Source organism: Ammodytes marinus, assembly GCF_949987685.1.
Source record: "Ammodytes marinus genome assembly, chromosome: 16".
In the NCBI taxonomy this organism is placed as follows: domain Eukaryota; kingdom Metazoa; phylum Chordata; class Actinopteri; order Uranoscopiformes; family Ammodytidae; genus Ammodytes; species Ammodytes marinus.
In genome coordinates this window covers 862,368-876,989 of record NC_137220.1, presented here as the reverse complement: position 1 = coordinate 876,989, position 14,622 = coordinate 862,368, and the positions used below count along the sequence as shown (strand labels likewise).

Below are 14,622 nucleotides of genomic sequence, written 5' to 3'. Positions count from 1 at the left end.
TGTGTGTGTGTGTGTGTGTGTGTGTGTGTGTGTGTGTGTGTGTGTGTGTGTGTGTGTGTGTGTGTGTGTGTGTGTGTGTGTGTGTGTGTGTGTGTGTGTGTGTGTGTGTGTGTGTGTGTGTGTGTTATTTCATCCTGCTAATGATTGGTCCACCACTGAGTCGGTTGCACAAGTCTGTTTGTAAAGTCACATGTCACTGTTTTAACTAGTGTATATATAATATTCATTCAGCAGCTTTGTGACTTCTTTGTCGAACCATTTACAAACATTGAAAAATGGGGTGTGGTCATGGTATAGTGGTTAAACACACCCTCCATAGAGTCTCAGTCCTCTTCACAGCAGACCCGGGTTAGAATCCAGCCCGGGTCGTTGTCTGTCTGTCTGTCTGTCTGTCTGTCTGTCTGTCTGTCTGTCCTCTTCACAGCAGACCCGGGTTAGAATCCAGCCCGGGTCGTTCTCTGCATGTCATTCCCCTCTCTGACACATTTCATCTCTGTCCCTCCAAGAGAGAGAGAGAGAGAGAGAGACAACACACAGTTGCACAACCCAAAGTAATGGGCACTTGATCAACAGAGTTATTCTAGTCCATTCTGAGAACATGAATGAACAAAACACATTTCATTTAACATGTTGAGAGGTTTCAGTCTGATTTACAACATGGTTCCAGTCCCCGTACGTATATAGTACGTATTTAGTTTAAGTTTTTCTGTGTGTGTGTGTGTGTGTGTGTGTGTGTGTGTGTGTGTGTGTGTGTGTGTGTGTGTGTGTGTGTGTGTGTGTGTGTGTGTGTGTGTGTGTGTGTGTGTGTGTGTGTGTGTGTGTGTGTGTGTGTGTGTGTGTGTGTGTGTGTGTGTGTGTGTGTGTGTGTGTGTGTGTGTGTGTGTGTGTGTGTGTGTGTGTGTGTGTGTGTGTGTGTAATGTGTGACGTTTAGCTTCTTTTTATTTAGTTATTGCAATGCATCTTGGGTATTGTAGTCTTTTGTATCGTCATCTGTAGTTCCAACCCTGAAACAGAAATGTAATAAAAATTCACTGTTTGGGGGCTGCTCCTGGTGTAGTGGTTAGACCCCCCCCCCCCCCGCACCCCCCTCCATAGAGTCTCAGTCCTCTTCACAGCAGACCCGGGTTAGAATCCAGCCCGGGTCGTTCTCTGCATGTCATTCCCCTCTCTGACACATTTCATCTCTGTCTCTACACACTGTCTGATAAAATAAAAAAATGCAGAAATTTTTTTAATTTGAGTAAGAAATTTCACCACAACAGATTAAAATAAGGGTAACAAATCCTCCAAAGACCCCCCAGTTTTGAGGTAGCCCCCCCCCCCCCCCCACACACACACACACACTGCTCTGAGCCAAATATAAATCGGCCTTCTGCTTCACTGTAAAGTATCTCTGACATAAATCTAGAGAGAGCAGCTCAGTCCCGCCCAGCGCGACACTGAGGGTTATCAGAGCCTCGGAGAGGTCGCAGGCTGCCTGTATCTCTAACACACACACACAGAGGCAAACACACACACACAGAGGCAAACACACACACACACACACACACACACACAGAGGCAAACACACACACACAGAGGCAAACACACACACACACACACAGAGGCAAACACACACACACACACACAGAGGCAAACACACACACACACACACACACACACACACACAGAGGCAAACACACACACACACAGAGGCAAACACACACACACAGAGGCAAACACACACACACACACACACACACACACACACACACACACACACACACACACACAGAGGCAAACACACACACACACACACACACACACACACACACACACACACACACACTCACAGAGGCAAACACACACACACACAGAGGCAAACACACACACACACAGAGGCAAACACACACACACACAGAGGCAAACACACACACACACAGAGGCAAACACACACACACACAGGCAAACACACACACACACACACACACACACACAGAGGCAAACACACACAACCACGTGCAGGCAAACACACACACACACACACACAGAGATGCACGCACACAGAGATATACGCACACACACACACACAGAGACACGCACGCACGTACACACACACACACACACACACTACAAACACACACACACACACACACACACACAGTCATATACAGAGTCACACACACACACACACAGCAAAGCAGCAATGCATGATGGGACATCTCTCCACATAAAGGAAGTCTGTTTATGCGTCTCACACACAGAGAGTTTTGTTCTCGCTGAAGCTGACACACAGCCTAGGCTCTGTAAACAGGGTTAATACACAGCCTAGGCTCTGTAAACAGGGTTAATACACAGCCCAGGCTCTGTAAACAGGGTTAATACACAGCCCAGGCTTTGTAAACAGGGTTAATACACAGCCCAGGCTCTGTAAACAGGGTTAATACACAGCCTAGGCTCTGTAAACAGGGTTAATACACAGCCCAGGCTCTGTAAACAGGGTTAATACTCAGCCTAGGCTCTGTAAACAGGGTTAATACACAGCCCAGGCTCTGTAAACAGGGTTAATACACAGCCCAGGCTCTGTAAACAGGGTTAATACACAGCCTAGGCTCTGTAAACAGGGTTAATACACAGCCTAGGCTCTGTAAACAGGGTTAATACACAGCCTAGGCTCTGTACACAGTGTTAATACACAGCCCAGGCTCTGTAAACAGTGTTAATACACAGCCCAGGCTCTGTAAACAGGGTTAATACACAGCCTAGGCTCTGTAAACAGGGTTAATACACAGCCTAGGCTCTGTAAACAGGGTTAATACACAGCCTAGGCTCTGTAAACAGGGTTAATACACAGCCTAGGCTCTGTAAACAGGGTTAATAAACAGCCTAGGCTCTGTAAACAGGGTTAATACACAGCCCAGGCTCTGTAAACAGGGTTAATACACAGCCTAGGCTCTGTAAACAGGGTTAATACTCAGCCTAGGCTCTGTAAACAGGGTTAATACACAGCCTAGGCTCTGTAAACTGGTGTTAATACAGAGCCTAGGCTCTGTAAACAGGGTTAATACACAGCCTAGGCTCTGTAAACGGGGTTAATACACAGCCTAGGCTCTGTAAACGGGCATGTTGCTAGCTGGGTTTGGCCTCTTCGTTTACTTTCCCTTTGTTAACATACTAGTTTACAGAGTCTAGGCCTAGAGGCTTTTCCAGCGCACACACAGTACAGACAGACAGACAGACACAGACACACACAGTACAGACAGACACAGACACAGACACACACAGTACAGACAGACAGACAGACACAGACACACACAGTACAGACAGACACAGACACACACAGTACAGACAGACACAGACACAGACACACACAGTACAGACAGACACAGACACACACAGTACAGACAGACAGACACACACAGTACAGACACAGACACACACAGTACAGACACACACAGTACAGACACACACAGTACAGACACAGACACAGACACACACAGACACACAGTACAGACAGCTAGCGGATTGTGAGGAGATATTCACCGATTTTGACAAAAAAAAGCGTTCACCATAAGCGTTCTCCAGAATCACTGACTGCTCCTTTAAGTGCCGAGGTATTTAGAGTCCTGGTGTTATGCACAATGACATACTACACCTGTCTAGACGTGTGTGTGCCGGTATTATTAGCATCGTAAGCATAAAGACATGTATGTACTGTATGCATACAGGGGCACAGGCTCATTTGGCCCTAGCTACTTCCCCAAATAGCAAATGGCATCTCAACGACTGAGTCCACACATACAAGATACAAATGCAAATCACTTTCTGCTATTTAGTTTGGTAGAAAAAGATTTAGGATGTCCTAATTATTGTGGTCAGATTTAGTATGCTTAAAAATACCCAGATGTCCTACTACATCCGGTGGAGATTTTTAGTGTTGAAACCAGCAGCTTTATGGAGGTTCTGACCCACAATCCAGTGCGCACCGGAAGTGACGTCACATCGACGGAGCCTCCCAGTGAAAACAACCAGAGATGAGACGGATATATAAGCAAGAGGCAAGATCAAGGAGCCATGTTGGGATGAAATAAATAAGTTAAAGTATGTCCCAGTTGTAGCATACTGCATGCTAACTAGATTCTGTTTATGATCAGATGTAGTATGTAGAATAAAAGAAAGAGTATGAGATTTAGAACGCAGCCTAAATATCTCCCGGACCCTACAGAGACACACTTCAAACACACACACACACTCACACACACACACACACTCACACACACACACACACACACACACACACACACACACACACACATTATACAGCTCCCTGTGTACACGTGTCTGTCACACGCAGCTGCTGCCCGATACGCCCGCTGACATTTAAATGTTCTTAGCATGTTGAGCTAAAGTTACTGCTGGCTCAGCCCACCTCTAACCTGACCTACAACCTTATAAGGAAAGAGGACGTGTCATTGATGCATTGCACACACACACACACACACACATGCAAACACACACACACACACACACACAAAGCACATACACACACACACACACACACACACATGCAAACACACACACACACAAAGCACATACACACACACACACACACACATGCAAACACACGCACGCACGCAAACACACGCACACACACACAAAGCACACACACACACACACACACAAAGCGCACACACACACAAAGCACACACACACACGCACAAAGCACATACACACACGCACACACACACAAAGCACACACACGCACGCACACACAAGCAAACACACACACACACACACACAGGGACAAGCCAGCTCATTCACTACATAGCAGACAGAATGGGCTGGGTCTAAAAGGCCTTTCAGAACGGTCAGAGTATATATGGATCATTATGAGCTGTTTTTAACGGGTCATTCTGTTAAACCCAGCACACAGACATTCAGCAGCTCCTTATAAGGGCAACGAGTGAGTGTGAGAGAGTTAGTGAAGGTTTGGACGGGGGAAAGATTGTGTTAGAGGGGCTGGAATCTGGCCAGGACAGAGGTGGAGATAGGCTGGGCATGTCTGTGTGGATAGATAGATAGATAGATAGATAGATGGATGGATGGATGGATGGATGGATGGATAGATAGATGCTTTACTATCATGAAACTAACTCCACACATTACAGTTAGATAGATAGATAGATGGATGGATGGATAGATAGATAGATAGATAGATAGATAGATAGATAGATAGATAGATAGATAGATGGATAGATGGATAGATGGATAGATGGATAGATGGATAGATGGATAGATGGATAGATAGATGGATGGATGGATGGATGGATGGATAGATAGATAGATAGATATCCAGTTTATTCGCTCCCAAAATGTTAGTGACCCAAATAAGGCCGTTAAGTTTGTCCGTTCTGTGCTACTGTAGAAACATGGCGGTGCAACATGGCGGCCTCAGCGCCCCGCTCCTGAATCTGTAAACATGTGACTGTGTCAGTGGAGGTTTGTGTTTGAGTAGAAGGACTTTAAAGTCATTTGTTGCTGCGCTCTCAAGATGTGTTCGTCACTTTCCAACGTTTCTTTTGTCCCATGATTCATCTGTTCCTGTGAGTCAGTGTGAGTCAATGTGAGTCAATGTGAGTCTGTGCAGCAACTTAAAGGTGTAGTCAGTGATTCTGGAGAACGCTTGTTGTCAAAATCAGTGAATATCTCCTCATGATCCACTACCTGTCTGTACTGTGTGAATATCTCCTCATGATCCACTACCTGTCTGTACTGTGTGAATATCTCCTCATGATCCACTACCTGTCTGTACTGTGTGAATATCTCCTCATGATCCACTACCTGTCTGTACTGTGTGAATATCTCCTCATGATCCACTACCTGTCTGTACTGAGTGAATATCTCCTCATGATCCACTACCTGTCTGTACTGTGTGTGAGCTGGAAAAAAGAATCCAGTGTTAATAGTAATACACAGCCTAGGCTCTGTAAACGGGCATGTTGCTATAGCTACAGTGGGCCCTAGTATACACGCCCCTTTCTTTGACATGTATTTCTGTCCTGCTGGAGCCTCGTGTGGATGTGAATAACCTCGTGTTTTTGGAATAAGTCCCATGATGCATCTGTTCCTCTGACTCATGTGATCAGTGCGTTAGCGGCCGAGTGTCGCTGACTCACTCAACTCTTTCCTTGTTGGATCTCTGGCAGAGCAGCGCTGGTATTTCCCCCATCGCACCCAGTCACTCCCTGTTTGACACGGTCACAACACAATGACTGGACAGGGGGCACGTTAATATCATAATTATATAACAATCACAACAGATAGATAGATAGATAGATAGATAGATAGATAGAAGGGTAGATAGATAGATAGATAGATAGATAGATAGATAGATAGATAGATAGATAGATCAAGAGGTGGAATAGTACTAAAATATCCTACTCAAGTAAAAGTAAGAGTACCCAAAAACGACTCGATTACAGTAACGTGAGTAAATGTAATTGGTTGCTTGCCATCTGCCTTGTGCTCCGGTTTGGGATCTGAAAGGGTTACAGCTCGGCCTGGCCTGGTTATAGAGGAAAGAATGTCTTATATCACAACACTGCAGCTCATTCTGCTGTGGTGGAAGGTTGACATCTTAACTAGATTATTCTTATGGTCAGATGTAGAATGTAGAATAGAGAAAAGAAAGAGGAGGAGATTTGGAACGCAGGGCTAGCGTTCATGTTATGTTAGCTGCTACTCTTACTGGGAGGAGGAACCAGAGACCTCATGGTTACTGGGAGGAGGAACCAGAGACCTCATGGTTACTGGGAGGAGGAACCAGAGACATCATGGTTACTGGGAGGAGGAACCAGAGACCTCATGGTTACTGGGAGGAGGAACCAGAGACCTCATGGTTACTGGGAAAAGGAACCAGAGACCTCATGGTTACTGGGAGGAGGGACCAGAGACCTCATGGTTACTGGGAGGAGGGACCAGAGACCTCATGGTTACTGGGAGGAGGAACCAGAGACCTCATGGTTACTGGGAGGAACCAGAGACCTCATGGTTACTGGGAGGAGGAACCAGAGACCTCATGGTTACTGGGAGGAGGAACCAGAGACCTCATGGTTACTGGGAGGAGGAACCAGAGACCTCATGGTTACTGGGAGGAGGAACCAGAGACCTCATGGTTACTGGGAGGAGGAACCAGAGACCTCATGGTTACTGGGAGGAGGAACCAGAGACCTCATGGTTACTGGGAGGAGGAACCAGAGCTAAAACTGCTCCTGAAAGTGAAGGAGTGCGTGTAATGTTACAGATATTTTTACCAGGAAACGAAAGCGGTCTGGATGTCTCAGACCAGTTCAGACCGAAGCTCTTCCTCCTAAATAACAGCCCTGTACAATATCATTTGACTTTGACAGTGTGGGAATGTGGTTAGCCTTATATAGATTCAGATTGTAATAATCTTATAATAATAATAATTGATAGGTTTTATATAGCGCTTGTTTGTAGGTCACTCAAAGACGCTTTACATTGCATAGAATATACATAAAAGAAAAGAAAAAGAAAAACACGAAACAAATTCAAAAATAGAGTCAGGTGTGGTATGGGTGGAGTCAGGGGTCGTATGCTTTCTTGAAGAGGTGAGTTTTGAGTTGGCTTTTGAATGAGTTTATGGAGTCTGAGTTTGGGATGTTTGGGGGGAGGGAGTTCCAGAGGGTTGGGGCAGAAATGGCAAAAGCTCTGTCTCCCAGGGTGCGGTGTTTTGATCTTGTGATGGGGGTCAGAAGGTTGGTGTCAGATGATCTGAGTTGGCGAGTGGGGGAGTGACGTTTGAGGAGGTCGGTGAGGTAGGGGGGGGCAAGGTTATTGAGGGCTTTGTAGGTGATGAGCAGGATTAGTCCAGGCAAAATAGCGTTTTTCATAGAATAAATTGTAAAAGAATTTTTTTCAGCTCAGATCATTTCTATGAGGTGTCCAGAACAACATACTAAAAGTCCTAAGAAATCCTAGTTGGGGAAATACGTTTAATTCTCATCAATCCGAGATGTGTGCCAATAAGGCGAAACACCAATAAATCCCAATGGGGCTATTTTTTTCCTTTAGTCCTATCAAAATGAAACTTTACACAATGAAAGTATCAATGAAAATTTAAATGTTTTGTATTACAAGTTTCTTTGAAAATGTATTTTAATATGCAAATGAGCTATACACTAATCGTACACGCCCAAAATAAACCCAAATAGGCTTAATTTTTTCCTTTACTCCTACCACAATAAAACTTTACATAGTAAAAGTATACATGAAAAGTAAAACATTTTGTATTACAAGTTTCTTTTTAAATGAATTGGAATATGCACATGAGCTCCACACTTATTGAATATCCAATCATCGTACTGCCAATGGGTGATGGCGATGCTGCTTTTAGACTGGCCTCTAACCTGAAAAACTGCCTGGCTTACTTATAACAGGTGCCTCTCATGAATTAGATCCCCCCCCCACCCCCCCACCCCCCCCAGCTAGTGTCATTTTTTACTTTTTTCAGTGCCATTCCCTTTCCAATGCCAAATAGACGAGACGTAGAATCACAGCCTGAAATGGCATGGAGAAAGAGGAGATTGTCACACACCTTGGGACCAATTAACTCGCCTTTTGGAATTGTATTTATTTTGACTATCATTAATTAATTTTTATCAATACCAGTATTTTTTATATGAAATAACAGATTTTTGTTTATCAATTCCACATTTTTCTTTACCGGAAATCAATTGTTAAAACTGATAAAAAATTAATTATTTGACAACTTTTGTATGTGCAAAAGTTTGTGAACCCTGAGCTGCATTGCTTAAATGGAGCAGGTAAACACAATCAGGTGGGCCAAATTGAGTGATGAAATGGACCAATGTAATGAGAGATCTTTAGGGAAGTAATTGGGCGGCACCAGATAAAACAGAGATTAAACCAGGTCAGTGTAGGCCCACGCAAGTGAACCCATACAGATTAGACATGCCAAAAGGGAAAGACAATCTCAGAGGATCTCAGGAAGAGAGATGTGATGTTGCACATTTGTCTGGGGACAGCTATACATTAATTTATTTGGTTCTTGTGCCATAAACAGCTTGTGTGCATTCAGATCAGTATGATGCAACAAGAGTACTAACAAGTCTGTGTCATCACCTACTGAGACTGTGTCTTTTGTTCTGGCACAGGCAATGGCAGTTTGGACAATGAGCACATCTGCATCGTGCTTTGCATGGTTTGTGATACACCATTTTTTGTCTTACAAGTTTCTTTGAAAATGAATTTTAATATGCAAATGAGCTATGCACTAATCAAATATAGGCTACCCAAAATATATCTGCATAGGCTTCATTTTTACCTTTACTCCTACCACATTAAAACTTTACACAATGAAAGTCTACATGAAAAGTAAAACATTTGTATTAGAAGTTAACTTATATTGGTCAAGGCTTTCCAGAAGGGGTTGGTCGAACGTCAGAACAGGGGTCACATCATACTGCAGAGCTTGAGTTGCCACAAACCTCAATGTTGAGTATATGCAGGATTCATCACTGGGATCAAGATCAATCATTGGAAGTAATGTTAGTGAAGCTCTCCCAGGGTGTTCATCTAGAAGATGCAGGATCTGCATCATACCAGACCATGATGGCCTTTGAGAGTGAAGGAGTAGGGATGTCTTCCACAAAACATCCAGCTGTGATGTTTTGTTATCTGCTGGCAACAGAGCCAGTGGCTGATACACAATAGGTTCACGTATAGGAGGAATCATAAAGTACTGAATGTGTATGCAACCAACCGCAGCAATATCTGCAGCAGTCACTTGGATCTTTAAAGGAAAAAATGAAGCCTATGCGGATATATTTTGGGTAGCCTATATTTGATTAGAGTATAGCTCATTTGCATATTAAAATTAATTTTCAAAGAAACTTGTAAGATAAAAATGGTGTATAACAAACCATGCAAAGCACGATGCAGATGTGCTCATTGTCCAAACTGCCATTGCCTCTGCCAGAACAAAAGACACAGTCTCAGTAGGTGATGACACAGACTTGTTAGTACTCTTGTTGCATCATGCTGATCTGAATGCACACGAGCTGTTTCTGGCACCAGAACCAAAGAAAGCAACAAAAACAAGACGGATATGGTGCATAAAGTAGACAAAGGAGTTACTTGGTCCCAAGGTGTGTGACAATCTCCTCTTTCTCCTTCTTTTCGCCATTTCAGGCTGTGATTCTACATCTCGTCTATTTGGCATAGGAAAGGGAATGGCACTAGCCTGGAACTCCAGACCTGCCACTAGGCGCTGGCAAATTAAATGTGCTGCGCCTGTTGGTCTGGGCACTCTCCATTGAAGCTCATTAAATATGTCAAGAAATCCTGAGCTGCGTTTTAATTGGTTCTATCTGATATGGGCGGGCCAGAGCCCTATGTATGGTGCTCTGGGGCCTCGACCCTTTACAATTTGGAAGACGGCACGCAAATCTTTCATTAGCAAGTAAGAGGAATGTTCTGTTTTGCTGACCGACCGCGGCAAAAGTTTGATTTAACAGTTAACCCCGCTGTTCACTAAACGAACAGGGCTTAATACGTCACATTGTTCATTGCTCTGATTGGATGTAGTGCCATCAAATTGCGTGCAGTGGTATTTGAAGAGACAAATCTAATTCATGAGAGGCACCTGTTATACCCCTGGCAGGTAAGCCAGGCAGTTTTTCAGGTTAGAGGCCAGTCTAAAAGCAGCATTGCCATCACCCATTGGCAGTACGATGATTGGATATTCAATAAGTGTGGAGCTCATGTGCATATTCAAATTCATTTAAAAAGAAACTTGTAATACAAAATGTTTTACTTTTCAAGTATACTTTTACTATGTAAAGTTTTATTGTGGTAGGAGTAAAGGAAAAAATTAAGCCTATTTGGGTTTATTTTGGGCGTGTACGATTAGTGTATAGCTCATTTGCATATTAAAATAAATTTCCAAAGAAACTTGTAATACAAAACATTTAAATTTTCATGGATACTTTCATTGTGTAAAGTTTCATTTTGATAGGAGTAAAGGAAAAAAATTGCCCCATTGGGATTTATTGGTGTCTCGCCTTATTGGCACACATCTCGGATTGATGAGAATTAAACATATTTCCCCAACTAGGATTTCTTAGGACTTTTAGTATGTTGTTCTGGACACCTCATAGAAATTATCTGAGCTGAAAAAAATTCTTTTACAATTTATTCTATTTTTGGCCCCAAAATGCCTTACTTTGCCTGGCCTAGATCTTGAATTGAATTTGTTGCTGTATTGGGAGCCAGTGAAGTTGTTTATATTTTTCCTTTAATCCTTAATAATCCTTAATAAAGTATAAATAAAGTAATAAAGTGTTGATTCATCATGTCTTAGCACATCTCAATCTTTATTTAAAGCTATAGTGCGTAGCTTCTGTCGCCCCCCATGAGGAATTCTGAGTAATTACAACAAAGACTGTCGGTGCATCTACATGAGGTAAAGCCTTCAGTGATGGCACGTGGATTTTATACCTTCTGCTGTACATCCAGGTTTTTTCTGAGCAGTAGAATCAACAACTGAAACATTTCGTGGGCTCTTCTTGGGGATTTTTCTGAGCTCCTGCACCAGTGTCAGGGGGAGGGAGGGGGGGGGACACCAGTTTGTAAACGCTGCCATACTGAGAAATACAGAGAGTTTTGTGGAGCTTAATCAACTTTGTGTCAATGTCAATCTAGAGTAGACGTTAATTTATGTGGAAAAAGTTACACACTGTAGCTTTAAACATCTCACCATTTCATATTCACCTCATTATTTACTATCTGTATGCTCTCCTTGGCCTTGTGGGCGGGAGTGGCGAAGTGGGCAGGGAGGTCGCCTCTGGAGTGCAGGGTCAGAGGTTCGATCCCCCGCCTACCCGCCACATGTCCAAGTGTCCTTGGGAAAGACATTGAACCCTGAATTGCTCCTGATAGTTAGCTTTCACCCTGCGTGGTAGCTGCTGCTGCTATCGGTGTATGAATGTGTGTGTGATTGGGTGAATGTGTACAAAACAATGTAAAGCGCTTTGAGTCTGTGAAAAACCAGGGAAAAGAGCTTTATAAGTGGAGTCTGTTTAACATTTGTGTTAGGGTAGTAATGTGTCTGTATGCTTGCCTTGGCCTTGTATTAGGGTAGTAATGTGCGTCTGTGATTCTGCTCTCATGCCGTTTGGTTGATTCACTCTTTCCCTAAAGTCCAAACACACCAGTAACATGGAGCACCATGATGTCATGAACATATTTTACCCACTTTAGGCTTGACTCATACTGTGTGTGTGTGTGTGTGTGTGTGTGTGTGTGTGTGTGTGTGTGTGTGTGTGTGTGTGTGTGTGTGTGTGTGTGTGTGTGTGTGTGTGTGTGTGTGTGTGTGTGTGTGTGTGTGTGTGTGTGTGTGTGTGTGTGTGTGTGTGTGTGTGTGTGTGTGTGTGTGTGTGTGTGTGATACAGTCAGGCCTGATACAACTTAACATTGACCTGAAGTGAGTCAGCAGTAAATTCCCCTCTGTTCAATACTCAGTTTCAAAGTGCTTAACTCTTTCTGAGTTCTTATCATTTGTCCAAAAGGAGTTGATAATGTCTCACTTCAAACACCATAAAAGAAGATTGTTAACATGCACATTAGCCCTGCGTTCCAGTCCCCAGACTATCTGCTATTTAGTTTGGTAGAAAAAAGATTTAGGATGTCCCGATTCCCGATGTGGCCAGATTTTAGTATGGTTAGAAATACCCAGATGTCTGGATGTTGTTTTTGTCGAATTCTGTCTTTTGTATGTGCCTGTCTTTCTGTGTTGTTTTTTAAAAAATTATAAAAATCGGGGGGCGCCTTTAGCTCAGTCGGTAGGGCGTCCCCCTCCCGGGCCGGGCCCAGTAGCAGACCCGGGTTCGATTCCCGCCTGCGTTCGTTCTCTGCATGTCACTCCCCTCTCTGCCCCATTTCACCTCTGTCTCTCTGCACTGTCAATAAAGCATAAAAATGCCCAAAAAATATCTTACAAAAAAAGAAAATTATAAAAATCTGTTGGCCGAAATTGTTAGTGTTGAAAACAGCACGCTATTTGGCCGATTCAGACCCACAATCCAGTGCGGACCTGAAGTGAAGTCACACAAACAGTTTAGTTCAGTATACTAAGTCTCCTCGGCTAGTGTAGTACATTACAACATGTTATTGTATTAAAGTGTTACAGTCTATAACCATCACCTCACATAAAGCCTCTCTGTGATCAGCTGTGAATCCTGTTGAGACAGTTCAGAGGCTCAGATGTCCAGCAGTGCAGAATCGGCACTTCACACAGAGACAGACAGGTGTGTGTGTGTGTGAGCCTGTGTGTGTGTGTGTGTGTGTGTGTGTGTGTGTGTGTGTGTGTGTGTGTGTGTGTGTGTGTGTGTGTGTGTGTGAGCCTGACAGACACTGAAGAGGGCTTAATATATCCTGCTGTCATCGGCAGGCGACGGCTCGTCCTCAACAAGGATCTGCCTCTGACACACACACACACACACACACAGACACACACACACACACACACACACACACACACACACAGGCTCACACACACACACACACACACACACACACACACAGGCTCACACACACACACACACACAGGCTCACACACACACACACACTTACACACACACACACACACACTTACACACACCCACACACACACACGATCTGCCTCTGACAGCAGTAGATTGTATTTACAGAAAGCTTAACATGATCCGTCACACTGGTGCTACAGGAATACTCAGAATTTAAGTTGTTAGAAATAACTTTCGCCCAGACCACACGTAAAGAGGATCGCAGAAGCCGTACAATAAGAACCTTAAAGCCCTACTTCACCAGTGGAAATATGAAGGTGTATTGAATTCTGAGATCCTATGTAGTATAAATGTGCAAAAAAAATTAAAATCGGTTCATCCTAGCCTGAGAAAAGGCAGAGAGAGAAAAAAACTTACTTTGTAAATATTACTGTGATGTCTTTTACTGTGACATCACAGTAATATTTACAAAGTAAGTTTTTTTTAACCCTATATTTCTCTTTCTGTGATGTCACGAGAAAGAGAAATATATGGTTAAAAAAACACTCTTTCTGCCTTTTCTCAGGCTAGGATGAACCGATTTTAATTTTTTTTTGCACATTTATACTACATAGGATCTCAGAATTCAATACACCTTCATATTCAAACTGGTGAAGTAGGGCTTTAATTATTTCAAATGACTGTTTTTCCCAGAAGGCTTCTGTCAGTCAGGAAGGTTTTCCTGGGCGCTCGTATCGAAATGATTTACAAACTGTGATTTATTTTGTCAAGAAGTTAAGCGTCTTCAAACCTTTTGTTTCAAAACCAGTGGAGAATTTTTATCTATAAAACCCGGATTTACCAAACTGGTGTAGGGTTATTAAAGCTGCACTATTGATTGATTGATTGATTGATTGATTGTCTTTATTTCGAACATGCAATAAAAAAATTGATGAATAAATAACAAACAAACAAAAGCAAAACAAAGAAATAGAATTAAAAAAAAAACAAAAGAAAAACAGACATGCTCGAAAGGGGGTAGGAGGAAGTAAAAAACTTATCTAGTCCTACCTATGA

At 43.2% G+C, this 14,622-nt stretch overlaps 1 protein-coding gene across 1 annotated transcript in view; it reads left to right on the top strand.

Annotated features, from left to right (window-relative positions):
* Positions 1 to 14,622, top strand: part of LOC307262677 (uncharacterized protein) — a 30,273-nt gene that overhangs the window by 6,089 nt on the left and 9,562 nt on the right. The window lies entirely within an intron of this gene.